The sequence below is a fragment of the Vicugna pacos genome, chromosome 13, assembly GCF_048564905.1.
Source record: "Vicugna pacos chromosome 13, VicPac4, whole genome shotgun sequence".
Classification (NCBI taxonomy): Eukaryota; Metazoa; Chordata; class Mammalia; order Artiodactyla; family Camelidae; genus Vicugna; species Vicugna pacos.
Window position 1 is genome coordinate 36415475 of NC_132999.1, and position 12962 is coordinate 36428436.

At 41.9% G+C, this 12962-nt stretch overlaps 1 pseudogene; it reads left to right on the forward strand.

The window, feature by feature from the left end:
- Nucleotides 1-2000: 2000 nt before the first annotated feature.
- Nucleotides 2001-3721, forward strand: LOC102532176 (olfactory receptor 2A7-like; annotated as a pseudogene).
- The last annotated feature ends 9241 nt before the right edge of the window (nt 3722-12962 follow it).

The following is a 12962-nucleotide window of genomic DNA, read 5'->3' on the forward strand; positions in this document are numbered from 1 at the left end:
AGACTCAGAGTCCCTTTTTTGTAGCCGACATTTATAATGCCTACTATATGCCAGGCACTGCTGTAGAATCTGATAATATACAATAAATAAAAAAGATAAAAAATTCCTGAATTCTTGTGAGGGAAACTAATGATTTAAAAAATTATATTGTACATTAGAAGATGCTAACTACTATGAAGAAAGATAAAACAGGATGTAGGGAGCATGGGATATTTTAGTTTTAAACAGGGTGGTCAGGAAACATTCAAGCATTTCCTGAGAAGATGAAAATTGAGCAAATTATTGAAGGAAGGAAGGGAGTGAACCATAAAGATATCTGGGGAACAGTAAAAGCTCTGAGGTAGGAGTGTGCCCTGAGTGAAGAGCAGAAGAAGATTGTGTGGCTGGAGAAGAGACAGTGAGACACGACAGGTAGGAGATGGGTCCAGGGAGGTGATTTGGGACATAGGAGCACTGATCAGGATTTTGGCTCTTCTTCTGAGTGCTACAAGAAGACACTGGAGGGTTTTTTAAGTTTATTTTTATTTCTTTTGGTGGAGGAGGCAATTAGGTATGTATGTATGTATGTATGTATGTATGTATGTATGTATGTATGTATGTATGTATCGTATTCAGTTATTAATGGAGGTACTGTGGATTGAACCCAGGACCTCATGCATGCTAAGCACGCACTCTACCATTGAGCTATATCCCCCCAACCTCTGGAGGGTTTTGATAAGTGGATTTACATGATGTTTAAATGATCTGACTTACATTTTAATAGTAGTACCCTAGTTACTGTGCTAAGAATAGACTGTGGGGGAATAGAATGGAAGCCATGGAACTAGCTAGAGGATATTGGAATATTTCTTGCAGGGAAAATGATGACTTGAGTATTAATGATGTAGGTGATGAGAAGTGATCTTTTGGGGGATATATATTTTAAAGAGAACCAGCAATATTTGCTGAAGTATTGCATGTGGGCTGTGGGAGAAAGAGAAAAGTCAGAAAAATTTTGAGTCTTTTTTTTACCTTTGCCACATCAAAAGATAGAATAGTCATTAACTGAGCTGAGGATGACTGTGAGAAGAACAGGTTTATGGGGGTTGGAAGTTTGATTTTAGAAAATGTTAATTATTAACATACCCATTGGATATCCAAATAAAGACAGATGTCAACTAGGCAACTGGATAGATGAATTAAGAGAAGAGATCTAGGATGGAGATACATTTCAGATCAATCAGCACATACCAGTACTTAAAGCCTAGGTCATATTTGTAATTACAGTGAGGATTTAAATTCAGATCCACCTAACTCTCATACTATTGCATACTGCCTCTAACATGAATATTAATATTATTTTTCTCATCTATCTGAGTCCGAGTCTTCTCTATGGCTTTAAGTGGTGTTATTTTAACACAAATTGAGAGCTATCAGCCTTGTCACTACCAGTGCAATATCTCAGATATTGAGATTGTGATCCAAAGTTTTGAGATTCTCTATAAGAAAACCTGATAATTTGCAATACTATGCGATATGCACTTTCTGTCCTCTAAAAGTGTTAATACACAGGTCAGTTTTCTCTTACAATATCACTCAATTTTGTGTTTGGTGACTTGCTAAGCTCTGCATGAATTTGGTGTGAGAGACACATTTGGGGCTTTGAGTTTGAGTCCTGGCTCCATCATTTACTCTCTGTCCAATTTTAGGTGGATGATTTTATGAAACGGAAGTCGTGATACTGACCTCAGTGGGTTGTGGTGATAATCTAATGGGATCACATTTATTAAAACATTTTTATAAAGTTCTATTTTATAAATGACCATTTCCTTCCTTGGGGATCTGTAAAAGTTGCATATCCAGGTGTTAGTGTTCTGTTGCAAAAGGATTAAGAGAAAAGGATTGGTCAGCATCATGTTCTGTTGTCCAGCCCTGCCAAGGCAGGATCAATGATCTGAATCGTCAAAGATCACACTGAAGATCTGTTCCTACCCACCACTGAACTCTCTCCTGTGAGCAACATGGCTGTGGAGAAGTCCTTACTAGTTTTTAAGAAAGGCTTCCAGACCTGCAGGCACCTAATTCCCAGGTAAATATTCGTTGTTTTCTTGAGAAATGCCAGGTGCACAGAAATTTTCTCTAGGTTTCAATTCTCAAGTCTTTAGCCATCTTTATACGTCAATTTATTTTTATAGTTGTAACCACTGCAGGTAGGGCTGGAACTGTGCAGGTGAGGGAATGAAAGTTCTAAGGGAAAGATTTCTTTTCCCTAAAAATGTTTCTTTGAAACTCCTTTTCCTGAAAATTTTTTGTGTATGGATCTTCAAAGGTACAACATCAGGGAGGAAGAAGGCAAAGAGAAGAGGCTAGGATTTTGTTTGTCTCACATTTGTACTGTTCTTGGCAGCACCAATTTGTCTTGAGAGTTGAAAGAATGACTTGAAGGACTACAGAAAACTCTAGAACTTTTTGATTTACTGTAAAGCATTTTGTATTTCCCTAGCCTCCTTACTTTGGTTTATGGTACATGTGTGTTTTCTTCAGAATAAGACTTCTGCTGTGTACAATTCCTTCTACAAGCCCCTTGGAATTTTACCAAAGACAGTTAGACCAAAAACATTTATAGAATCCCTACTAAGCACCTAAAGCAATGCTAGGCCAATTTGGATAAATGTTTCCGAGCGTGGAGGTGGGTATCTTGGTTTGCTTGTTTAGCTTTGAGATTCCTTTGGTCCTTGCATCTGTGGATCTCACATGGCATTTTCTCACTGAGGCTGCAAGGTATTCAGAATATGTCCTCTTGTTTCTCCTGAAGGAAAGCCATACATAGCCGAGGTTGGAGAAATCACAGCTTCTCCAGAAACCCCAGAACCAACTGGATCCTTTTCTTCCTCTTCCTCTTCCTCTACGTATTTACAGTCCTGGGCAATGGGCTCATCGTTACCCTGATCAGAGTAGATGCATGCCTCCACACCCCCATGTACTTCTTCCTCAGCATCCTCTCTCTACTGGATCTCAGTTATGCCACTACTACAGTGCCCCAGATGTTGGTCCATCTGGTAAGCAAGAATAAAACCATCTCTTATGTTGGGTGCGTGGTCCAGATGTATGTCTTCCTGACCTTGGGTATCACTGAGACCTGGATTTTTGCAGCCATGGCCTATGACAGGTATGTTGCCATATGCTACCCACTCCACTATAGGTTCAAGATGAGCCAGACCCTGTGTGTACTCCTGGCAGTCAGCTCTGCCCTTTGTGGTCTTTCCTGTGCCCCTGTCTACATGATCTTTGCAATGAACCTACCCTACTGTGGCCCTAATGAGATCAGTCACTTTTTTTGTGAAATTCCTGCTGTCCTGAAGTTGGCCTGTGCAGATACATCCCTCAGTGACCAAGTGGACTTTATATTGGGTTTCATCTTGCTCCTAATCCGATTGTCCCTCATTCTGGCCTCATATGTTTGCATCTTCATGGCTATTCTAAAGATTCACTCCAGCCAGGGGAAAATCAAGGCCTTCTCAACATGTGCCTCGCATATCACTGTGGTCACCATGTTTTGTATTCCATGCATGTCATGTATATGAGGCCTGGCTCTGAAGCCTCCCCAGAGGATGACAAGAAGCTGGCCTTGTTCTACAATGTCATTTCTGCCTTTCTGAACCCCATCATCTGCAGCCTCCAGAACGAGGATGTGAAGAGGGCTTTCCTAAAGCTAGTTGGAATGAGTGAGGACACTCAGTAGGCCATGGACTAGGATTGTCTTCAGTGCCTCTGATCTCTGACTACACTGTCCACACTTTCACTGAAGTCGTTGGGTTGAAGGAGAAGCCCAGGATGAGGAAGATAATTAGAAAAAAAACAATTTTGCATTTAATTTGGTCACTGGAAACATTAGGAAAGGACTCAGAGAGAAATGTGTTCAAGGCTTAAACACATCATTGACCTTCTGTGGCTTCCACAAAGTCAACTCACTTCTCTGGGATTTAATTCTCATATCTATAAAATGTGTTTCAGGATATTCTTTGTGCCTAAATGATAACTAACTTTATTGACTGCTTTCCACATGACAGTCACTGTCTAAGTGCTTTATATGTACTTTATTTTAATTCTTACAACAGCTCTAGTGTTGTTATTGTCTCTTCATACAGGTAAACTGAGGCACAAGAATATTAAGTTCCAAGTGCCACCCAACTGGCAAGTAACACAACTGGGATTTAAACCCTGGCAGTACAGTTCCAGAGCCCAGGCCCTTCTCTGTTGTATTATGCCACATCTTAGGTAGTCAGGAGAGATTTTTCAGGCTCAGCTAAGATACTGGATGGGATATTATTGAGAAAAATTCAGAACATTTAGGATTATTATTCTAAGTCAAACTATAGGGTAAGACGCATGAAGTCAGAGCTCCATTGGATGCTTTAGATATTCCCCACCAGCATTTCATAACCTAGGAAAATAGCATTGAGCACTGTAAAATTAACTTCTCAGTAAATGTTTGTTGACTGATTTTCCTAGGCATCCCCATCACCCCTACCCTGGTCTACAGCCTCTCCAGTTCTTCTTTTAGCTTTTCTTCACTTTCATGGGTCCCTCTCTTATTTACATCATACCTACCCCACCGTGGCTTCCAGCAATCCAGACTTTCATTTACAACAATAGTGTCTTGATTTCCACAACTGACACAACTTGGTTTCCTTAAATTTCCTCTCCCACCAGAGAGACCAGGGGGACAAAGGGAAGAGTCCTGGACTGTTTAGTCTTGACTTAATTTGTTGATATCTTGGAAAAAAAAAACACCTAATCTCTCTGGAATCCAGGCCATCTATCTATAAAATGGAGTAATGACCACATCAGACTGCCTATACCATAAAATTATTTTTAAGCTCAAATACGAATAGGCCTTAAAACTTAAATAATTGTATAAATTATCATTAGAGTCGTCAGGGTCATTGCCTTCAAAGCCAGATACCTTAGAATGTGTTCATTAGGTTATTAACAGTAGCCTGTAGTTTTCAACTACAAATGTTAAGATCAGACTCATTGTGAGTGAATGAAGGGAGAAGAGTCTGAGAAGGAAGTAAGGTGAGGTTACAAATGACTCCTTACACCATGATAGAAATTGATGATTCTAACCTGCACAATGTGAAGCTCTTAGAGCATTCAATGTGGGGGAATAGCACGGTCATGTTTGAATTTCAGAAATATCACTTTGGTGGCTGTTGTGTGGGAGGAACTGGAGAGGAGATCCTAAAGATCACGGAAGCAGGAAAGAGGAAGCCTAACATCTTTTTAGATTCCACAGTCCAATCTCAGCTTTGCAGTCATCATTTATACAGCAGCACTATTTCCCATCCCTCTGCTCCTGCCTTCCTCTACCTTGGACTATAGTAGTGGTTCTCAACCAGAGACAATTTTGCCCTCCAAGAAACATTTGAAATATCTGGAGACATTTTTGAGCCTCACAAATGGGCAGATGTGGGATGCTACTATATTTAGTAAGTAGAAGCCAAGGATGCTGCTAAACATTCTACAGTGTGAAGGAAAGCCCTCATCACAAAGAATTATCCAGCTGAAAGATGTCTAAAATGCCAAGGTTGAGAAATGCTGGACTATAAGAATGATAGTTCATATGTAGCCCTTATAAATAGACCTGCTTTTATAATGGAAAATGGGCCTGCTTTGGTTTTCTGGGGAATCCTAGGATGGGAAGAGACTTGCTTGGAACCCAGAGATCTGGGATCATGTCTTGATTCCATCATATGGAATTCGAGACAAGCTTTCCCTATCTGAGAGACAATGGTTTTATTTGTCAATGAATGAGTGTTGGCATTTAGAGGTATCTCTTATTACATTGTCTAAAGTGTCTACTTGTCTAAATATCAAAAGAATGAGATGTGGCTGCTACTTTGAAGTGATTTACATGTGTTGCACAGCATTCTAAGGTTCTAAAATTAAAGATAGCATTTCATGGCATAAAATTCAAAACATTTAATGAATCAAACAAAGAGCTCAATGTAGAAATTCAAGAGCTCAGGAAGCACACGATATGATAATATCAGGAAACAGAATATGAGCTGGAAGAACTCTGGAAAGAAGTCAATGAAAAAAAATCATTATCTTAGTCTGTTTGAGCTGCTATAATAAAATGCCATAGACTGGATGGCTTATAAACAACTGAAATTTATTTCTTATAGTTCTCAAGCCTGGGAAGTCCAAGATTAAGATGCCTGCAGATTTGGTGTCTGGAGAGAGCCCACTTCTTGGTTCATAGACAGCTGTATTTTCACTATGTCCTCACATGGCAGATGGAGCAAGGAAGCTTACTGAGGTTTCTTCTATAAGGGCTCTAATCCCATTTGTGAGGGCTCCATTCTTACAACCTAATAATTCTCCCAAATCCCCCACTTCCAAATATCATCATGGTGAAGATTAGGTTTCAACATGTGAATGTGGGGTGGGGAGGACACATTCAGTCTATAGAGTTCTTCCCCTGACCCCCCAAAATTCACGTCCTTGCATGCAAAACATATTCATTCCATCCAAATAGCCCCTAAAGTCTTAACTTTTTCCAACATCAACTTAACAACCTAAGTATCATCCAAATATCATCTAAATCAGTTGTGAAGAGACTCAAGGTGCTATTCATCCTTCCAAAACTTCCCCTCCACCTTTGAATCTCTGAAACCAAACAAGTTATGTGCTTGCAAAATACAATGATGGGCTAGGCATAGGGTAGACATTCCCATTCCCCTAAAGGGAGAAATAGGAAAGAAGAAAGAGCAGGTCCCAGGTAAGTCCAAACTATAAGACAAACTCCATGAAATCTTAAGGCCAGACAATAATCCTCTTTGGCATGATGGCTGCCCCCCAGAACCACTGGGCTGGGAGTCTCACCTTCTAGATTCACTGGGGCAAAGATTTTGCCTTCTGGTACTCCTAGGGCAAAGCTACCACCTTCTGGACCCAGTAGGGTTGTGGTTCTGTACCTGCAGCTTTGCTGGGTGGTATTGGACTTCCAAAGCTCCAGGCAGCCCTACTTTACCCCTCTGAATAGCCTGATTCCAATGAATCTGGGTGGCTCTGTATGGCTTTGGGCAGCCCTATCCTTGCTTTGGGTAGAGACCATCTGGCCTTTTGAAAGTGAGGCAATGGTACCCCCCCACCCCACCTTTTAAACTGAGGAGTTAACTCTGATAATGTCTGAATTGCTTTTGGCATCATTCTTCCATTGTTTTGGAAAACAGCTCCTAGCTTCTGTTGAGATGGCTCTTCTATTCTAATTTCCTTATCAAACAGTCACTTTGCCACACCCTTAGTATTTTCTTTTGAGCAGGCTGTCTCATTTTTTATGATATGGAGAGATTGAGAATTTCCCAAATCTTTAAGTTCTATTTCCTTTTACCTTAAAAATTTGCCTTTCAGTCATTTTTCTCTTCTCGTACTTTACAATTAGAAGTCAGGAGGAGCCAACCCACATCTTCATTTTGCTTAGAAATTGCTTTAGATAAATATCCAATTTCATCACTCTCAAGTTCAGTGTTCCACAAACACTTGAATATGAACACAATTCAGTCAAGTTCTTCGCCACTTTATAACAAGGATCACCTGCCCTCTTATTTCCAATAATACATTCTTTACTTTTGTCTGAGACCTCATTAGAATGGCCTTTACCATTATACTTCTGTGAACAGTTTGTTTGGAATTACTTAGGTATTCTCTAAGATTGAGGTTCTATTTACAGCTCTCCTCCTTTCTTTCTGAATTCCCACCAGAAGAGAGCAGTGACTCATCACATACCCAAGGGATTCTCACTACGATTAGTGGCTTACTTTGCTTCAGAAACCATGAAAGTCAGAGGGCAGTGGGATGACATATTCAAAGTGCTGGAAGAAAAACTGTCAGTCAAGAATTCTATATCCAAGGGGGAAAGTATAGGTCAGTGGTAGAGTGCCTGCTTAGTATGCATGAGGTCCTGGGTTCAATCCCCAGTATCTCCATATAATAAACAAACAAACAAACCTAATTACCTCCTTCCCCCAAAACACTATATCCAGCAAAACTATTCTTCAAAAATAGAAAAATTAAGACAGTGCCAGATAAACAAAACCTGAGATAACTGCTATCTGAACTACTTTGTAAGAAATACTAAATGGAGTCCTTCAGACTCGTATAAAAAGTCACTAGGCCGAAACCACATGAAGAAGTAAAGAGCATTGTTAAAGATAACTACAGAGGTAAACACAAAACACGTATTTTTGTTTGTAACTCTTTTTTTCTCCTATATGATTTAAAAGACAACTACTAGAGCAGTAATTATAAATCAGTGTTAATGGGCACACAGAATATAACAATGTAATTTACATGACAACAACAGTCAAAGGAGGAAGGAGAGAAAGGAGCTATGTAGGGACAAAGTTTTTGCATACTACTGAAATTAGGACAGAAAATCAACAAGCAGGCATTGAACTTAAAGTATGTGAAACTGATAGAAATAGGATAGAATGGTGGTTGCCAGGGGCTGGTGATTGGGAGAAATGGGGAGATGCTGGTCAAAGGGTACACACTTCCAAATGTAAGATAAATAAGTTCTGGGGATGTAAAATGCAGCATGGTGACTATGGTTAACATTACAGTATTATATACTTGAAAGTTGCTTAGAGAATGGATCTTAAATGTTTTCTCCACTCACACAAAAGTAATTATGTGAGTCGATAGAGGCAATAATTAGTCCCCACAATTACCTGTACTGTTACTGCTTCATTTTACTGATGAGAAAACTGAGGTACAGGGAGGCTGGTATCTTGCCCAGTACTATGCCATTAATAAATGGCAGAGCCAGGATTTGATCTCAGGTCTCCCAGCTATTCAGAGCTTGGCTCCTATGTGGAATATTTATCATCTGTTCCATCCTGAGCCATGTTCCAGGAAGGATCTCATAGTTGTTGGGAGCATATACCCTTCTCTACAGGGAATAACAGTCTTTTGTGGCCCCAAGATGTCAGGACACAACACAGGTCAGTATCCAGCAGGGCATGATGGAGAGGGTGGAACAAGGTCCTAGGGGATGAGAGCAGATCCAAGCCTTAGTATTCCGTCCCCTCTCCCTAAAAAGCTACTCATTCTTTATGGTCCATGGAAGCCTTCCCTGGCATGCTTGTCTAGCCCTCCCCTCTCATACTTCTCAATTCATGCACTTACTCTAATTGAAGTTCACACATCTGCCACCTTGGACTGTGAGGCAGAGTAGGGAGCAAGGGTGTTCAGGTGGGAAGATCGGGGACCTGGGTGTATAGGCTTTGAGTGCCAGGCTGGGAAGGTGAAATGTGTGCCTGGGACTTAGGAGGGCTGCTGTGGGGCCCAGAGAATCCCATAGCCCAGAGGCTCATTAAGAAGCTGCCTAATTTGTCCTCCTAAGGAGCAGGAGTAGAACACTGAAGGAGGACCCAGCAGGCCCCTGGCTCATCCCTCTCTGAGCCCACCACCAGGTAAGGAGGGGAGGGACAGAGGCAGTGGCCTGAATCATGATGTCCCACCCCTGGGCAGCCCTGCCTGATGTTCCCCACCTGTCCGCATCTGTCTGACTGGGTGCCTACCTGCCTGCCTCCATCTCCCGTCTGTCTAGATCAGGCCCTCCAGAGCTGGGCATCTGCTCTGCTCCCTGACCTCTGTCCTCCTCTCTTCACCAATTTCTCTCTGTACAGTGATCTGTTTATCTCCTTGTCTTTTTCTTTCCCGCCTTGTCTTTTGGGTGAGTTCCTCAGCTGAGAGGGAGAAAAGCAGAAGGTAGTGAAGGCTGTTGCTATGGAGCTGAGGCATTTGGCTCTCCTCTGTAGCCCACTGAGGACACAGGACAGGACACTGGAAGGATAGATAAAGGTAGGGAAAACAAGTTACAGAAGTTGGAAGCTGGAGAGAAACATTAGAACTGGGAAGAGCTCTGATGCTCTCAGTTGGGAAGAGGAGAGATGTAACTGCTTTCAGACAGGATACTGGGGTCTTGCCATTCCTCTGTGGCTTGACTTTAGGCCAGGCCTTGGGATGGATGGAAAGGAGGCTCACAGGGGCTTGGAGCTCCCCACTCACCTGTTCCTGGCTCTTCTATCCCTCTCCCTTCTGTACTTTCCTCTTTTCCTCAATTCTGTACCATATTCTCCTCTCACCAAGTATGTGGCAAGGACTAGGAGTGGGAAGCTTACTGAGAGACTTCCATAATAGTCCAGGCATCAGGTCCAGGTGCAGCAGGGAGAAGGAGAGCACAAACAGATGGCAAAGTCTTCAACTCTTGCAGATAGAGTTGACCACAGAGCCCCTCTGCCCTACCAGCAGGACTGGCCACAATGACATTTTGTCTGATCCTCTCATGGGACCAGCAAGTTCACTACCTTCCTAGTCAGTTGATCCTATCATGGACTGCCCTCACTAGTCTAAGTTGGTTATATTACAGTGGAACTTGCCTCCCTAGTGTACTTCCAGGTGTAACTCTAGGGACCACCTGGAACAAGTCTCATCTGAAAGCCTGTCAGAGAGTTGGCCCTCAGCTTCCAGAATGCTCCCCCCTCTTTCATTTTGCATGGCAAATGCCTCCATTTGCCTCAACTCTTCCTCATATTATGTGGTTTCCAGATCCTTCTTTATGACCTTTTCCAATTAACTACACTCCCCTTAAAATGTGGTCCCAGAAGTAGAAGAGATGTCCCACATGTGGTCTGGCTACCGCAGACCCAGTTCCATGACGCTTCCTGTGATCTGTCAGCATCCTTTCTCAGCGATGTCACTTCACAATGACTTTTTAGAAATTTCCTTGCACTGAGCCACTTTCAGTCTTTGGGTGTTTCCCAGTGACCTGCTGCACCCATCTCAGCTTGCTTTGGTTGGCTTTTTGAGCACCAAAAGAAGGACAGGGAATTTTATGTTTGTCTTATAACTTTATGTTGATGTCAGCTTCTTGTTCTATTCAGTTGAGACTTGAAATTTAACTTTTTAAAAAAATTTAACTTTCAATCACTGGGTAAGATCATCTTCTTCACCATCTACATGAGGTGTTGTTAAGGAAGAACCCATGAGACTGGTCCTTAGGAATGTGATCTTGAAATTTCTGCTGGTCACAGTTAAATGGTCTGTATCCACTTCATTCTTACCTCCTCCCTTTCCTTTTCTACTTGTATTGAATCCACCTCTCATGACTTGTACTCTTAGACCTCAGAGACCATGCAGTGTCACTTCTCTCATTCTCTTTTGCCCCACCCTCTCTGACCCTGTGTTATATGTATTCTGAACTCTGTTCTACGTTAAGAAAATAGCAAAATGAAAGAAAACACTCTCTCAACCTTATGTCACAATATTAAATATTCCCTCATCTCACTCTTTCTCTTTATAGCTCAGTACCTTCCTCACAACCCACTGCCATCCGATTTCTGCCTTCATCACTCCACAGAAATCCCCCACATCCAAGCCTCTAATAACTTCCAAAGTGTTATATTATTTGAACAGATTTTATTCCTCCTGCTCTCTCTGTAGCACTTGGCACCAAATGCATTCTCTGCTCTTGGAGATGCTAGCTTCCCAGACTTTGGGTATCAAGCTCCCCTGCCTCCCTGGATGCTTTTGTTCAAGCCCCATCTCTTCTTCTGTGGATCTCTCCAATATTCTTACTCTGAAGTTGCATCTTTGGAGCCTCTGCTTTCTCTCTCTGAGCTGTTTCTGAGCATTCTCATCCATTCTGTGCCTTAATTGCCTTCCAAATTTTGATCTTCCACTCAAACCTCCTTCCTGAGCTCCAAGGCTATCTGTCTAACTCTTTGATGGTCAGATCCTCAAGGATACACCATGACACAGGGTGAGGGGGAACCAAAAGAGAGGGAGAGAAGTGACGTTGCATGGTCTCTGAGGAAGCAGATAGCATCAGAACTAAGAGTACAAGTCTGCCATATCTGTAGCAGAGTTAATCATTACCTTCTGGCCATTTCTTGCTCCTTCCCACTCCCTCTTTCATCTCCACCTAGGTTCTGACTTGTAATGATATTACTGTCAACTTAAGTTCCCAAGCCTAGAATCTCAAGCTCATCCTTCATTCCTCCCTCTTCCTCACCTTCTGCAACTCTCAGTTACCAAGTACTGTTGATTCAATTCCCTACACCTTCCTCTAATCACTCGCCTCTTCTTTGTTGTCTGTAACATTACTCTTCTGCTTTTTACCCATACTTCTCAACTGGTCTTCCTCTAATCCTTCTCCTAACTTCTACCCAAGTAGTGATGTTTCTAAAACCTAAGCCTCGAGAAACAACTTCTCTGCTTAAAATTCATTTGTGACTTGCCATGGTCTAAATGATCAAGTTCTTGCTCCCTGTCAAGGTATACAATACCCTTTATAATCTTTTTTTCTACCCTGTGTAAACCAGTCTGCCCTCAGACGTTATTGCTTGTGCTCTCTGGGTGTACAAGTCTCTTCCTTGGGTACAGTCTTTTGACCTGCTCCTCCATCTGCTTGCAAAACTCTTCCTTGAGTTCTTAGCTAATTCCTACTCATCGTTTTAAGATTCCCATCACATGCGTTTTTTTTAGAGAAGTCTACCTCCCAGAGGCTAGCTCAGGTGCTCCTTAATGGGCTCCCATGACACCTTGTGTTTACTCCTGCCACAGCACTTATCATCTGAGTGCCATTCATTGTTTGTCTGTCTCCTTCCTATGCATGCTCTTTGAGGGCAGAGATTTTTATTTCTATATCTCTAGTACTTAGCACGAACCTTTGACTGCTAGCACATATTTCCATCACAGTGCCAAGTACATTGGAATGTGGTTTGTGTCTCTGTTCCTCTATTTCCCAAACTAGATTGTAAGCTTCTTGAGGATTAGGAATAACCACATTTGTCCCTGTCTCTTTCAGTGTTTGTTTTCCATTCGATGGACAACACCATGAGGAAGAGAATTTGATGAGAGCTAACATTACTGACCTTCTACTCTGTGCTAGTGAAAGCGCTAAGTGCTCC